Raw genomic sequence first — 14,842 nt, forward strand, 5'->3', positions numbered from 1 at the left:
TCCCTGAACAAAATGATGTATCATATTGGTATAATATCACTAAGAAAAGAGTCCAGGTTTCATGCAAACCTTACCTTAAACACAGTAATGATAAATATTTCCAGTTCTAATTGTATCGTTGAAGTATACTTTGGACAAAAATAAGCCAACGTTCATACAATTATTCAAGACGATACATACAAAGGTTATTTTCTATAAAAAACCAGTGCTAATTTCAATGACTGAAAATGCGATAGCTGTTTAAAATGCAATATAATAAGGGCCTTATAAACTTATCACCGACAGTGGTTTTTACTGCAACTGGAGAAAATATGGAATGTTTTTGCATACTAGTATTCGACATGAATACAACTTGTAAACATATTTTACTACTACCGGAATAGGGAAATAATTAGTAGACAGGGGAAATTTAGATAATTTAGATCCTTTTTCGAAATCTACAGAAGATTCGTTTTTCTTTACGTACTATGAAGCTTCGAATTCTCTAACTACATATTGGTACGCAGAGAGACTTTACGTGATATTACGGTAAACGTGGAACTCATGAGAGCTGAGAGCTGAGATTACGTTAAGATAAACTGTTAAAGGAGAATAATGTCCTCATGCAACAAATTTAAAGAGAAAGATCTCTCATTTAGTATTAAACTGTAACTAATGACATTTATAGACCATCGCACTTCTGCGAAGACCATCGCACTTCAGCGAAGACCATCGCACTTCAGCGTGACCATCGCACTTCAGCGTCCCCATCGAACTTCCGAGTCCTACATATCTAATGCTTTAAGTGACAATATAAATAAGAAGATGTGGCATGAGTGCCAATGAGACAAATTTCCATCCAAGTCACAATGTATAAAAAGTTAATTGCGTTCTCTGTTATTCCGACGATTTATTTTCTGCTTGTTGTATTAAGAAACACAGAAAAGTGAAAAACTCATTAAAAAACATTTTTTCCGAATTTTGCAATTTTGTGGATTTGTTTTTATTATATAACAATATACATTTTATTTGAAGTATATAGTGTCCAGAGTGGTTAATTACTTCTTCATTCTTTTAGTTTGCATTTATAAAGGGTTTACAGTCAGAACTTTCATAAGAGTAGTTTTAAAGTAATGCGTAGTAATATAGTTTTATTGTACAATGAAGTAAAGATTCTAATGTAGATGTTATCATTCCCCTTTGTGCAATAAATAACAAATGAAATATAAAAGCACTTAAAAAATCATGTTTTATGTATATATGAAAAGAAGATCAAGAGGAAGTAGCTGCATCACAGAACAGTACATTACTTTAACCATATTACCTTCTGACTTGGTAGACATTTAAAAAAAATATTATAATCATGATAATATTGTCTTGTCAAAGCATTACGTATTTTTGAGGATCAATATCTATTTATTTTAATGTTAAAGATTCGAGAATAATATTTATTTTCAGTAACTTTCGGCAGATTTTGATTTTAAAAGGTTTCTATTGTATGCTCTCCTTTGTCCGTTTTATTGTCCGGCTTGGACATAAAGGGCACCTAATCAACTCCTCCCACAGTTTTTGAAGGAACTGCTTACAATACAGGAGGACTTGAGTCTACACCAGTTTCTGGCGGGGTTATTTAGTTTCTGTGTAGTGTTTTTGTAATTTTCGTTCTTTGTCATGGTGTTGTCATTTTTTTTTTTTTTTTTTTTCGAATTATGAGTTTTAAATATGCCTTTTATATCTTCCGGTTCTTTTTTTCGATTTCCAAAAACATTAACAAAATATTTTACCAGTTTTGTATAATCAACTCCTCTTACAGGTTTCAACACAGATCAGTTATACTTCTCAAAATGATTGTACATATATTGAAGTTGGGTACCTGCTGTAATGAAATTTGTGTTATTTATTTTTAATTTTTTTCTCTCAGACTTTGAAACTTAGTCATTTCTCAGCAAAATAACAAAAGATGGTACATGTATTGAAATTAACTCTTTCTAGTTTTCAACCCATTTTGCTGAAACTTTACAGGAAGACTGCAAACATATTTAGATTGTGCACCTCAATTTATGATTATGGCCAAGTTCGGTCAAGATTGGCTTAATATTTTCCAAGAAGAAAACGATATAATACGATTTAAAAATATTTTCACCAAAAATATTACAATTACATTGTAAATTATCGGGATAATCCTGAAGTATGTACGTCCAAACACACAAAACGCTTCAGCGGTATGTACATATGAGTTCTCCCTCAAAATTTATCAAATATATATTTCAGTGGTTGTCGTTTGTTGATGTGGTTCATAAGTGTTTCTCGTTTCTCGTTCTTTATATAGATTAGACCGTTGGTTTTCCTGTTTGAATTGTTTTACACTAATCATTTTTGGGCCCTTTATAGCTTGCTGTTCGGTTTGAGCCAAGGAACCGTGTTGAAGGTTGTACTTTAAACTATAATTGTTTACTTTTTACACATTGTGACTTGGATGGAGAGTTGTCTCATTGGCACTCATATCACATCTTCTTTGTTTATATTTGTAGAGGTCTAAAACATTTAAATTCTTTAGAGGTTTTAGATTAAATACATGCTTTTGATTGTCTTTTAATTCTGTTGACAGTTATGATTTTTCTACTCTCTATACTACACTTCCACACAATCTTATCAAGAAAAGGTTTTCATATTTAATTGAATGGTCTTTTGAAAAATCTCATTACAAATTTATTTGCTGTAACTCGTTTAAAGCCTTTTTCTGTAACGAAAAAGGAAAGTATGCTAGATACACTTACTGGAAATGTGAAGATATGATTGAAGCTTTAAATTTTCTCCTGGACAACATACATGTACGTTTCGGCGATAAAGTGTATCGACAAGTAGTAGGTATTCCTATGGGCACTAACTGCGCCCCTTTAATAGCAAATTTATTCCTGTATTGCTATGAATCTCAGTTTATGACCAAAGTCAGTAAAGACACGTCATTGTTACATTTGGTTGATACATTCAACAATACTTTCCGTTATCTAGATGATATTTTTTCGTTAAATAATCCAGAGTTCTCTAAATATATTACCGAAATTTACCCAAAAGAACTTACTTTACACTAAATCGAACATAAACAGCAGTAGTTGTCCTTTTCTAGATTTGGACATTTCAATCTCTAAAGGAAAACTCCATACTGAAATTTACGAGAAAAGAGACGACTTGTTAATTTTCCTTTTTTAGACGGCGATGTTCCTTTGGCTCCATCATACGGTGTTTATATATCCCAACTCGTTCGTTATGCCCGTGTGTGTAGTGATGTCATAGATTTTTACGAACGTAATCAATGCATCACTGGTAAATTATTAAGTCAGGGATTTCGTTACCATAAATTACGTAAAATTTTACTAAATTCTTTCATAGATACAAAGATTTGATTAGTAAATTTGGCTGTACATGTAGAAAACTGATTAAAAACGGTATTTCACATCCTAAATTTTACGGTAATATTGTACTTAAAGCGCGGAAATCACTATGTGATCCGTGTAAACTCATCGAACCTTTAAACAAACCTATTAGTAAAGGTTATCTTACCAATGTTGTAATTAGATCTTTGAATATAGTTTACATTGGCACTAATATCAATTTTGTCATCAGCAAATTAAAACATAACTAAATTTGTATTCTTTTCAAACGGGATGTATAGAGACACACCCACGTTCATTTTGATCTATAAAGAGGTTAACTCCTAACTATCCTTCTGCCTGTCGATACATTTATTTTTGGCATTGCGAGTACTCATAAATCGTACTTTCTTGTTTATTTGACCTGTTGATACTAATTGTAATGCTTTTTTGTTATTCAGGGTTATATCTGGTCTATATACCAGCTTTGATAAGTGTTTGGTATTACTATAAATTTTCACTTCTTCGTACTATAAACATCAACATTATTTACTTTGTAAAAATATTTCCTTTCTCTATTTGAACTGTACACATATACCTAACAACAAAATTATTTTCTTTTACCTTTGTTTAAAGTAATTGCAAATGACTGATATTTTTGTTCAAGCATATTGTTTTTCTTTAATTGTTTAACATTTTACAGCGGTATAACATGTTACTTGTATTATTCTTCCCTTAGTTTATTTATTTTGTATTTACATTGTATCATAGATCAAATTTATTTGTTCAGTGTATGTTCACTGGTGTTAATATGTCTTTTGATTGAGTTAAGCCATTTCAATTGATACTTTATAGTGTGTCTTTCTGTGTTGTGATGTTACACTATTGTTTCAGATAAGGGTGAAGGTTTGGTACCATTAAAACGTTTAAACCCGCTGCAATTGTTTGCACCTGTCCTAAGTCAGGAATCTGATGTTCAGATTAGACCGTTGGTTTTCCCGTTTGAATGGTTTTACACTAGTAATTTTTGGGGCGGTGTGAGCCAAGGCTCCGTGTTGAAGACCATACTTTGACCTATAATGGTTTACTTTTATTAATTTTAACTTGGATGGAGAGTTGTCTCATTGGCACTCATACCACATCTTCTTATATCTATGATTGAGTATGAAAATTTGCAAAAATTTGAAAAGATAAAATCCTAGTACATAAATGTATATCATAACTCCAGTTTCTTGATTAAACATAATTTGTAAATCAGACTTTGTAAAACGTCACCAGCGTCTGAGCAAAAAGTTGATGAACCAGGGGTATGTCAAAGAACGTCTCGTCCCTTTTCTAAAAAAGTTCATCGGAAGGTACCAAGACCTTGTTGATAAATATTCTGTATCAACTTCACAAATAATACATGATGGTCTTGAAGTATAGATGCTGCGTACTGACGATGTTTATCATCTTAATAACGTGTTAAGTGTTCTTTTATTTGTCTTTATTAATATTACTTTTACTGTTTGGACTGTTTTTGGTGATATACATTTTACGTGGCTCTGTACTTATGTATCCCGTCATTGTGTTGTTTGTATTATTTTTCATTTTTACTTGTGTGCTTTGTCCGTGTGACTTTTTATGTTTCTTTGATACATATGACGTATCTCTGTACTTCAAACATCCCGGCATTGTGTTATTGTTCTATTATAATGTTTGCATACTTTAACGACAAAATTATTTTATATCTCTACCTGTGTGACGTTTACCTGCTGACGTCAAACACGCGATTCTACGCCAGAGTTAATGTTAAAATGACGATTCGGTCCCAGTGCTTAAAATCACTCGATCCTTTATGGTTTGATTTGGCAAACATAAATAAAATACAAAAATAAGTAAGCAACGAACGAGGTTGTAAAATGTGATATATGCTTTTTTGTGCTTCTTTGTTAAATATTTGTTTGTTTTTGTTGTGATTAAGATGTGCTATAAAATTGAAACTGCCTAATAAATACAGGTAGCTCTTTTTAGAGAAAAAAAACCCGATAGAATGAATACTTTATTCAAACGATTATATTTGGAGTGATATTAAAAATATATAGATAGATTATACTACATGTACATTTGTACAAAGATAAATGATATTTATAAAGATAGATGTTAATTATTAATAATGTGAGTTTTTTTTTTTCTCATTTGCTTTTTCCCCGACAAATGAGCATGTAAAAATCGGGGACCCCATTGTTGCTTACCTGGGCAACATAGGGTTGATGTAACAGGTGATTATTAATAAAATATGTTTAAAATTAAAAAAAAAAAAAAGATTGTGACACGGTATTGACTGCTGTACCCCTATTTTGACTTTTTACCTATTATGTCTGTTTGTTTTATTCACGCATTGTTGTCAATATAATGGAATTTGATGCGACTGTCATACAAGTGAGAGGTTTAGCGCTATAAAACCAGGTTCAATAACCATTTTTTACATAAGAAAATGCCTGTACCAAGTCAGGAATATGACAGTTGTTGTCCATTCGTTTGATGTGTTTGTGCTTTTGATTTTGCCATTTGATTAGGGACTTTCCGTTTTGAATTTTCCTCGGAGTTCAGTATTTTTGTGATTTAACACTTTGCCTGAAATTATATTTGTCCAATCAATCGGTAACCACAACTAAAAGATTATTTTGTTTTGCAGACCAGTCTTTAAGGTAGTATTTTCACTGAAAGATTTTCTCTATCCATAATTGTTTTCAAGATATTTAACTATTATCCAAATTTTACTCCCATGTTCTATTTCATGCAACGACAACCATATTTTGGACGATTTTCATCGGAGACACCCTAACTTTGATTATGGACAAGTTCGGTTCGGATTAGCTTAATGATTTCACAGTAGAAAATTTTAAAAAAGGATCAAAGACTGAAATTTTGGTGAAGTCTTACTTTGTTGCCAATTACGGAATGATGGGGAAAACTTCTCACTCAATTCCATAAAAACAGGTGCCCATTTACAGAATGTCTGCAAACTTCATGTGAATTTTCAGGTATATGGATTGATATTTGTTAGATGAGTTGATTACACAAATAAAGTACCTACGTTTCCCCGCCCATCTGCCCGGTTTGGACTCCTTCTAACTTGGCCAAACATTATTGACGACGATAGACGACGAAGAACGTCAATTTATGACAATATCTTACCTGACACTATCCACTTTAAGCCAAAAGGACAAGGATTTCAACAAATTCAGGTCACCGTACAGCCTTCAACAACGAGCAAAGCCCTAACAGTATAGTAAATTATAAAAGACCACGGATAACTAAAAGTGAAATAAGACAACATTGAAAAATGAATGCCTGATTTAAGACGGTATTCAAAGTCAACCACTAGAATACAGGTGTTCCTGGCTTAGAACATATACATAATGAATGTTAATGCGCTCTCAACCTTCCTGTGAACACCCATACACTGTAAAACTCGGTTGTAAAGTTGACTCGTCAGATCGGTACGTAGCATAAAAACAGCAACAAGACATAAGACACAAAGCACCATTTTTCCAAGTATAATATATCAATCAAAACAAATCCAACACATTTTTTGTAGAGACGCCGTAAGTAGTCAGGGGAATGCATGACCTTGTTCAGCGGCAAACTATAGTATCTACAGGATAAAGTGAAAACTAAATAGCAAGTTTACTTATGTATTCATCTATTGAAAATAAACTATATCATGTTAGTACAAATAAAAACCCCGTTCTAAGATTTACATCAACGTTTGATTGATAACTTTTAAAAGTAAGTTTATTCAAAGGATAAATAAGTTAACATGATTGTATCTGAATTAAAAAGTTCTATAAACTACATCACCGTAAAATTATGACGCGATATTTCGATGGTATTTTGGCCCTGAATTAAACGTACTTTAGGTTGTCTCTGGTTTTCAGAATCAGTTACGTTAAAAGGTAACAATTCTACTGCACCAGATGTGGATTTCAGCAAGTGATGTCTCTCGAACCCCCCGCAAAAAATATTTAAATCCAAAACCAAATATATTTACTACGTTGACGAGCTAATGTTACAGCAAATGAACGAAGTATAACCCGAATCCTTACACGGGATCAAAGCTATGCTTCAGGGAGATGCATTCTTTTTTATTTCAAATTAATTCCTAATTCTTTAACAGAAAATTTCTATAATATAATACCTGTAGCATTATTATAGTACTGAAGTACTGTGCTATTGACCTGGTGATAAAATGCTGAATCTGTATACTTTAATAAAGTATTGCAGTTTTTGTTAAAAATGTATCTTTTTGTCGGTTAGACAACAATAAAATGACAGTAAATTCAGTAAAATTGTCAAATAAACACAATCGTGAATATTTGACTCACAAAATCTTGAAAATGATAAATTGCACACCGCTGATCCAAAAAAATATTCATACAAGAAGTGTGTTAGGCACTCCATATGCATGTAAATTAAAACCCATTTGAAAGTCAAATACAAAACTTCCTAAGATCCGTAAAATATTATATAAGATAAGTTACATCTTCTAGACGATAAATTTAAGTTATTACTTCAGATTATTCATTAACATTAAATAGAGATTTTTTTGTCCAACTTGTTCACGTTATATTACAACGTGATTTATTAAATGCCAAACTTTGCAATGTGGTTTTGGTAATACGCAATCAATATGCAATTCCAAATAAAAACACAATTTGGTACAAATAGTACACAGCCATTATTAAACTGTTTGTCACTGAATTGTCAAAATTGATAATACTCTAACAAAAATCTTTTTACAGACTGAAGACATCACAGTATTACTAAACACTGAAACAACAATGATAATCACTTTAACTACCGGAAGTAATGTGCAGAGTGAGTGGAAAATAAAAAATGATAGTGTATTAAGCAAAATTTGTACAGGATCCGTTAGAGAAATCAACATAAGTACAATATTTGATGTTCCAAAAGTGTACAACATTACCGTCATGGTATGGAACTCCTTAAGTGGCCCTAAGCATATAACAGTATTTGTTGAGGTACTGCGTCCTGTCGAAGGATTTGACATTGTAACAAACGTCCAAAATGATACATCGTTTGGTACAGATCATGGTCCAGTTATGTATCAGATAACCCTAGATAGCTTGGACAGGTTGCCGATGGGAAAACTTAATTTTGAGCTATTCTATAATGATATTATTGTATTAACAATGGGCTTGGATAATGAAACCGATCTTGTAAGTACAGGTGTAAAGCTGTCTTATCAGTCTATGACAGAAAATGACTACATTGTGGAAGCTAAAATTTCATCTACGATAGACAGACAGTCCTTTTTATTCAATCTAACAATTTGGAATAATATAACGTTCCCGTCAATTAAAACAATTGCTGGAATCAATATGGAAATATTTATCACAAACTACAAATTGAACACGCAGAGGTATGAATATATGATAGATTACGGTAACGGCGATGTGAAACAAAATGATCCCGATATTTTGATAACCGGAAGACAATCATTCTGGTCCTACAATTACACTACCGATGGAACATACAACATCACGATATTTGTCACAAATCCACTTTATAGTTATTCATTTGTTAAAACTATTGACATTCAAAATCCAGTTCCAGAACTTAATATTGAGCCAAGCCTGACAACATATCCAAACTATTTCCCTTTACTAGAAGGTGGAGCAGTTTTTACCATCAAGATGACTAACAACGATCCTCCACCAACCAGTATGACGTGTACCTTTGCTTTTGAATCAGGTAGAGCGGTAGTAAATCGTAATGCCTCCATCAGTTTTACTATTCCCCTAACAACTTTACACACATATACAACGGGTGGTGATAAAGATGTCAACGTTACTTGTTCTAACTCTGTTAGCTCAAAATTGTTGACAACACGTGTGTTTATGCTCTCTAAATTAGAAGGTTTTAAAGTTACAGGTCACAACAAATTATATTTTGATAAATCAACTTCGATGGAACAAACTATTGCTTTCACATACACTGTTGGCGAACTAATCACCGCATCTGCAGCAATAATAACCGACACTGTAATTCCACTAAACACTTCATTAGATGACCCTACTAAATTAGGTTCTGTGGTAGTATCAGCCGAGACATTGAAATCATATCCGTATGGGACGTATAAAATAGCCATTGAACTAAGCAGCAAATCAGGCGAAACACAGCAAAGGGATGTTGCATTGTTCTATGAAGAGCATATTGCTGGATTTCAGGTAAGAATTAACTATTGACAATTGGTGTTTAAAAGCTAAAATATAAAACTTAGAGAGAAAGGTAAAGATATCTTCCATGAACATATAATTTGGTAGAAAATTTCAAGAATATTGCAATGGATGAATAAGAGGGTAAAGACAATAATGACAATTACATTATTAAAACAAAATTGAAAAAAAAAACATATATTTGTGGTAAAACTGAAACGATAGCGTTGATTTTGTGACATGGCGGTAAAAGCTACTTGATAAACAAATATCTGAAATTGCAATATCCATAAAAAACAAATAAATAATACTCCGGGAAAAAAGGATAATAAAACACTCCACAAAAAAATAAAAATGAGAAATAAGGAACATCCCTCCTTCAAAAAGTAGGGTGAAATAATAAGGTGCTACGGCTTCAATGGTAAGCAGTTCCTACGAACATGATTAGTGGTAACCACCGAGCTTTCTAAACATGACATTTGTACAATAGTCCATGTAATAAAATTCAAATGATTTTTAAGTCCAATTAAATATAAACTACTATTTTTAAGGTCTTCCAAAACGATTCTTTACACTTAGTACAGCATAATGTCGAATTTGATGTTGCGTTTTCATCCGGAAGTAGCCCAGAAATTGAACTATTATTTCTAGACACAAATTCAATGGTTGAGTCTTGGAAAGGAATTGTTAGACATATGACATTTGACTACAGTTTCATAGATCCTTATATGTACAACGTTACCTCAATATCACGGAATCCGTTAAATAATACAGTACAAACTAATCTCAAGGTAGAAGTAGTCCGTTCTGTGACAGGATACTCAGTGAAAATGCAGCCTAGTCTTATTGATTCGTATTCGACCATGACCTTCATTGTAAAATTGGATGACACAAATCGTCGTCCAATGGGAACTGTTCGTCTCTACGTTGACTTTGGAGATGGAAACTCAACTGATATGACAGTGAATGACAAATTTCCTCAAATGCTTGATGATGAGGGGTATCAATTCAACCATTTTTACTCAAATCAAGGTTACAAAAATGTAGCAATGAGATTCCAAGCGGAATTGACTAAACAGGAGATAAATATAACGGCTAGGATTTGGGACAATATAAACAATGTTATTCTCACCTCTGATTGGGCTGCTGAGGTTGATGAAGTTGTACCATTCAATTTTGAAAACGCCTTACGAAGTGGTTTTGAGTATAATATTACATTTGGAGATGGTACTCAGATACATAATGTTCCTAATGTTTTGTATGAAGATTATAATGAACCCACAAAATATCATAGTTTCAGTTCACCTGGGGTTTATAAAATCGTTTTTCAAGCCTCCAACCTAGAGTACCGAAGAATTATTCGATACAATATTACAATACAGTATCCTATTCCTCTACTTCAAATCAATCCTTTGCCGCCTTATATGATTCCTATACCAAACGGTGTGATATCTTTAAGGGTTGGCATGGTGTCAAACAATCCGTCGCCAACCGATGTGACATGTAACTTCAAATATGAAGATTCACATCCGGGTGTAAACGAAACAGTTCATTTTGAATATGGAACTACAATAATGAAAAAGTATGTGTATACAACAGGAGGTGTGAAAAATGTTAACATTACATGCGTCAACTATGTTACTACGAAATCATTATTTACAACAATCGATGCCGAACCTGTCACAATTTCAGATTACAAATTTGCGTATCCTGGTATAGTACCAATGAATATGACTCCGGACGCAGGTCAAATACCAGCTATAGCTGATTTTACTGTTCATCTTTTCCGATGCGTGCGATTCTCTCCCAATGTTACGTTCACTTGGAATTTCGATGACGGAACGCCAGTTGATGTTACAGATGGAAAATATCATAATCATTCATATGCCAAAAGAGGTCATTATAATATAACTGTTACGATAAAAGATAGTAATATAGATCTGATAAGAATATTACCCATAAAAATTGGAGCTGTTGATTTTTATTTACAAAAGTATATCGGAGATGTATCGAACACCGTATTTCAGTACATACTTAAATGGGTAGGAATGTATGGCACATACGATTTAGCTGTCAGCTCAAAAGAAACAATACACCATACCCAGCTTGATAGCAGTAATGTATTTGAACATAACCATACGTATGACTATTATATAAAACAATACCGACCAAATATTATTGCAAAGAACAACAATTTTACAGAAATTTTATATTATGATGATTTTGTCAAAGTTGACTTTAAATTGAATATTTTGATTATTAACGTGACAGAAAGAACAATTTTACCACCTGGAAACGTAGTTGTGAGGGTTGGTCTAGTAGACGCTAGAAATACACCTTTACCGTTCGTCATATGTCGGTATGACATGGGTGACTATATAGATTACAACATTTATGAAAAAACACAGAATATATCATTTGAAAATCCTCTGATATTTCATTATCAATATAAAGTATTAGGAAACCTCACTGCAAGAATAGATTGCCAAAATAACTACGACAAATATTCGAAAACAATTGTTGTTGAATCGTATAATGATTGTTACACTGTTAATGGAATTTTTGACAGACAATATGCGAATAAAAGTAACCCATTGAAGGTATATACATCGGTTGATTTTGACTTAGCTAGTCGTATGGCCGTATATTGCGTAAACCAGAAAGTCAACTTTGATTGGAAAATATACACCCTTGGAGAAAATAATACTAAACATCTGTTTGATTATACGCCTGTAGCGGAACCTAAAGGATCGTTCCGTTTCGCCAAGGGGTCTATTCCCGAAAATACATATGTGGTAGGGTTAAATGTTTCACTTCTTGGGAAAACCTGGATTTATGAACTCACATATATACAGTTTGTTAAACCTCCCCCGTATGCCTACATAGAAGGAGGAAATGAGAGATACGCCAAGATCAGGGGGAAAACTATCACACTAGATGCTCTGATGTCGTCATATGACGTGGGCATCGGATATGGAGGAAATAAAAACCTCGAGTTTGATTGGTCTTGCAAACTGTAAGTATAGACTGTTTAAAAATTTGACCAGCTGTAGTATAACTATTTGTATTACAAGTAAGCAGATTTTTTTGAATGAGAGAGTGAGTATGTATTAGTTTACATAAGATGATATTTCAAATATAAAAAGACCAATAATTATCTTCCTTAATTTTGAAAATTTCCATCGTAAAGTTTCATTTCCTTTCTATCTCAAAGTTGAGTTGAATAACCGACCTTATTTTTTAAGTGAAAGGACTTCGTCTGTTAAGTAAAACGTGACGTTTAAAAAAGGAGTGTCTAACTTTATTTACAGTTTTTGCAGATAGATGTTGTAACAATCTTCATAGAGTTTTAAGTTGGCAGATCTAGTTTGTGTCAACGACCTTAAAGATTTTTTCTCGTACTGAACGAGCACGAAACATTTGCCACTGGACTTTAAGCAACCAACAATCAATCAAAGCGTTAGAGATTGTCTATTAGGAAAGCGTAAACGCGCCCTCATTCTTGAGTTTTGTCCTTTGTCTGGAACCATGTTTGACATATTCTGATACTATTTCAAAATGATGAATGAACGGTCATGTTTTTCTTCTAGCTTCTAGCATTTTAGACAACACGTATTGTAGAAAATTTTAAGATTACGTTTTTGAGGGTGACTTGTTTGGTATAATATTCAAGGTGCATTTGTTATGTTTCATTCATCCTGCTGTTAATGGCGAGATCGTGTGACACTTGTTCATAGTTTTAAAAAAAATATTGTTAGAAAAAGTTATTGCAAGAAATATTGTATAAGTAAAAGTGATGATTAAAAAGCTATTCTAGTAAATAGAAAGACTGTACAAAATGACGTATTTATGACGACAAATATTGTCCTGATTAATTGTTTCAAGAAATGTGTTGTCCAAAGAGAAATTAACAACATAGCCTTTTTCTGTGTCACTTTCTTAAATGTCCGGATGCATGGAAAGTATGAGATGGATATCTGAATGTGAATAAATTAAATAGGTTATGAGCGATTTCAAACATAACTTGAACACACAATTCAGTTTAAGAAAATGTAATGAATGTTGTTTACTGTGAATCTTTTACCAAACGAATTTAGTTTAATTTATGTGTCATATATTGTTACCTATATTATTTTTTTTTAAAACAAAGATTTCTGATTTTTGAAACTGAAGTAACATATTGGAAGACAAAGGGAGTATTGATTAAAATATATCTACCGCCATAAATTAAACAGCCTTATATAGGATTATATACAATGAAAGAAAATTTATGTTTTTTGTCCATTTTTGATAACCGAACAAAATATTGCTTTTCGGGCTTAATATTTTACTAAATTGCCATGTTAGACCAAATAAGCTTTGCACAATAAGAGATGAGCTTTAATTCTAATGCCAAAACGCAAACCAAATATTGTCTTGTTAATTAGGACTTTTATTTTGGTTAAAAATGTGTTATCACAAAACATGTTTAACCGCTGCATTTGTTTGCACCTGTCCTAAGTCAGGAACCTGATGTTCAGTGGTTGTCCTTTGTTGATGTGGTTCATAAGTGTTTCTCGTTTCTCGTTTTTTATATAGATTAGACAGTTGGTTTTCCTGTTTGAATGGTTTTACACTAGTCAGTTTTGGGGACCTTTATAGCTTGCTGTTCAGTGTGAACCAAGGCTCCGTGTTGAAGGCCGTATTTTAACCTATTATGGTTTACTATTACAAATTGTGACTTGGATTGAGAGTTGTCTCATTGGCACTCATACCACATCTTCTTATATCTATTAACCCCACCGCATTTTTGCGCTTGTCCCTAGTCAGGAGTATCTGGCCTTTGTTAGTCTTGTATGTTTTTTTTTTAGTTTTTTTTATTTAATTTTGACGCATTTATATGTTTCGGAGTTTGGTGTGACGTCCATTTTCGCTGAACTAGTACACAATTTTATTTAGGGGCCAGCTGAAACCCGCCTCCGAGTGCGGAATTTTCTCGCTGTGTTGAAGACCCATTGATGGTATTGGGCGGGTTGTCTCTTTGACACATTCCCCGTTTCCATTCTCAATTTAATTTTATATATGACAATCATGACAAAAGGAGAATCATATAGATGTATGGTTTTCGTTTTATTCAATCAAATGTATGTACTTAAAGTCAAGTTTGGACAAAGATTTTATCGTTGCATCAGAACAACTTAAGAAAATATACAATCCAATGAACATTATTATATGAAAATATCACAATTTCGAACCTTTGACCTTTATAGATGCATTCTTTATATCATT

This window comes from Mytilus californianus, unplaced genomic scaffold (genome assembly GCF_021869535.1).
Source record: "Mytilus californianus isolate M0D057914Y unplaced genomic scaffold, xbMytCali1.0.p SCAF_7, whole genome shotgun sequence".
In the NCBI taxonomy this organism is placed as follows: Eukaryota; Metazoa; Mollusca; class Bivalvia; order Mytilida; family Mytilidae; genus Mytilus; species Mytilus californianus.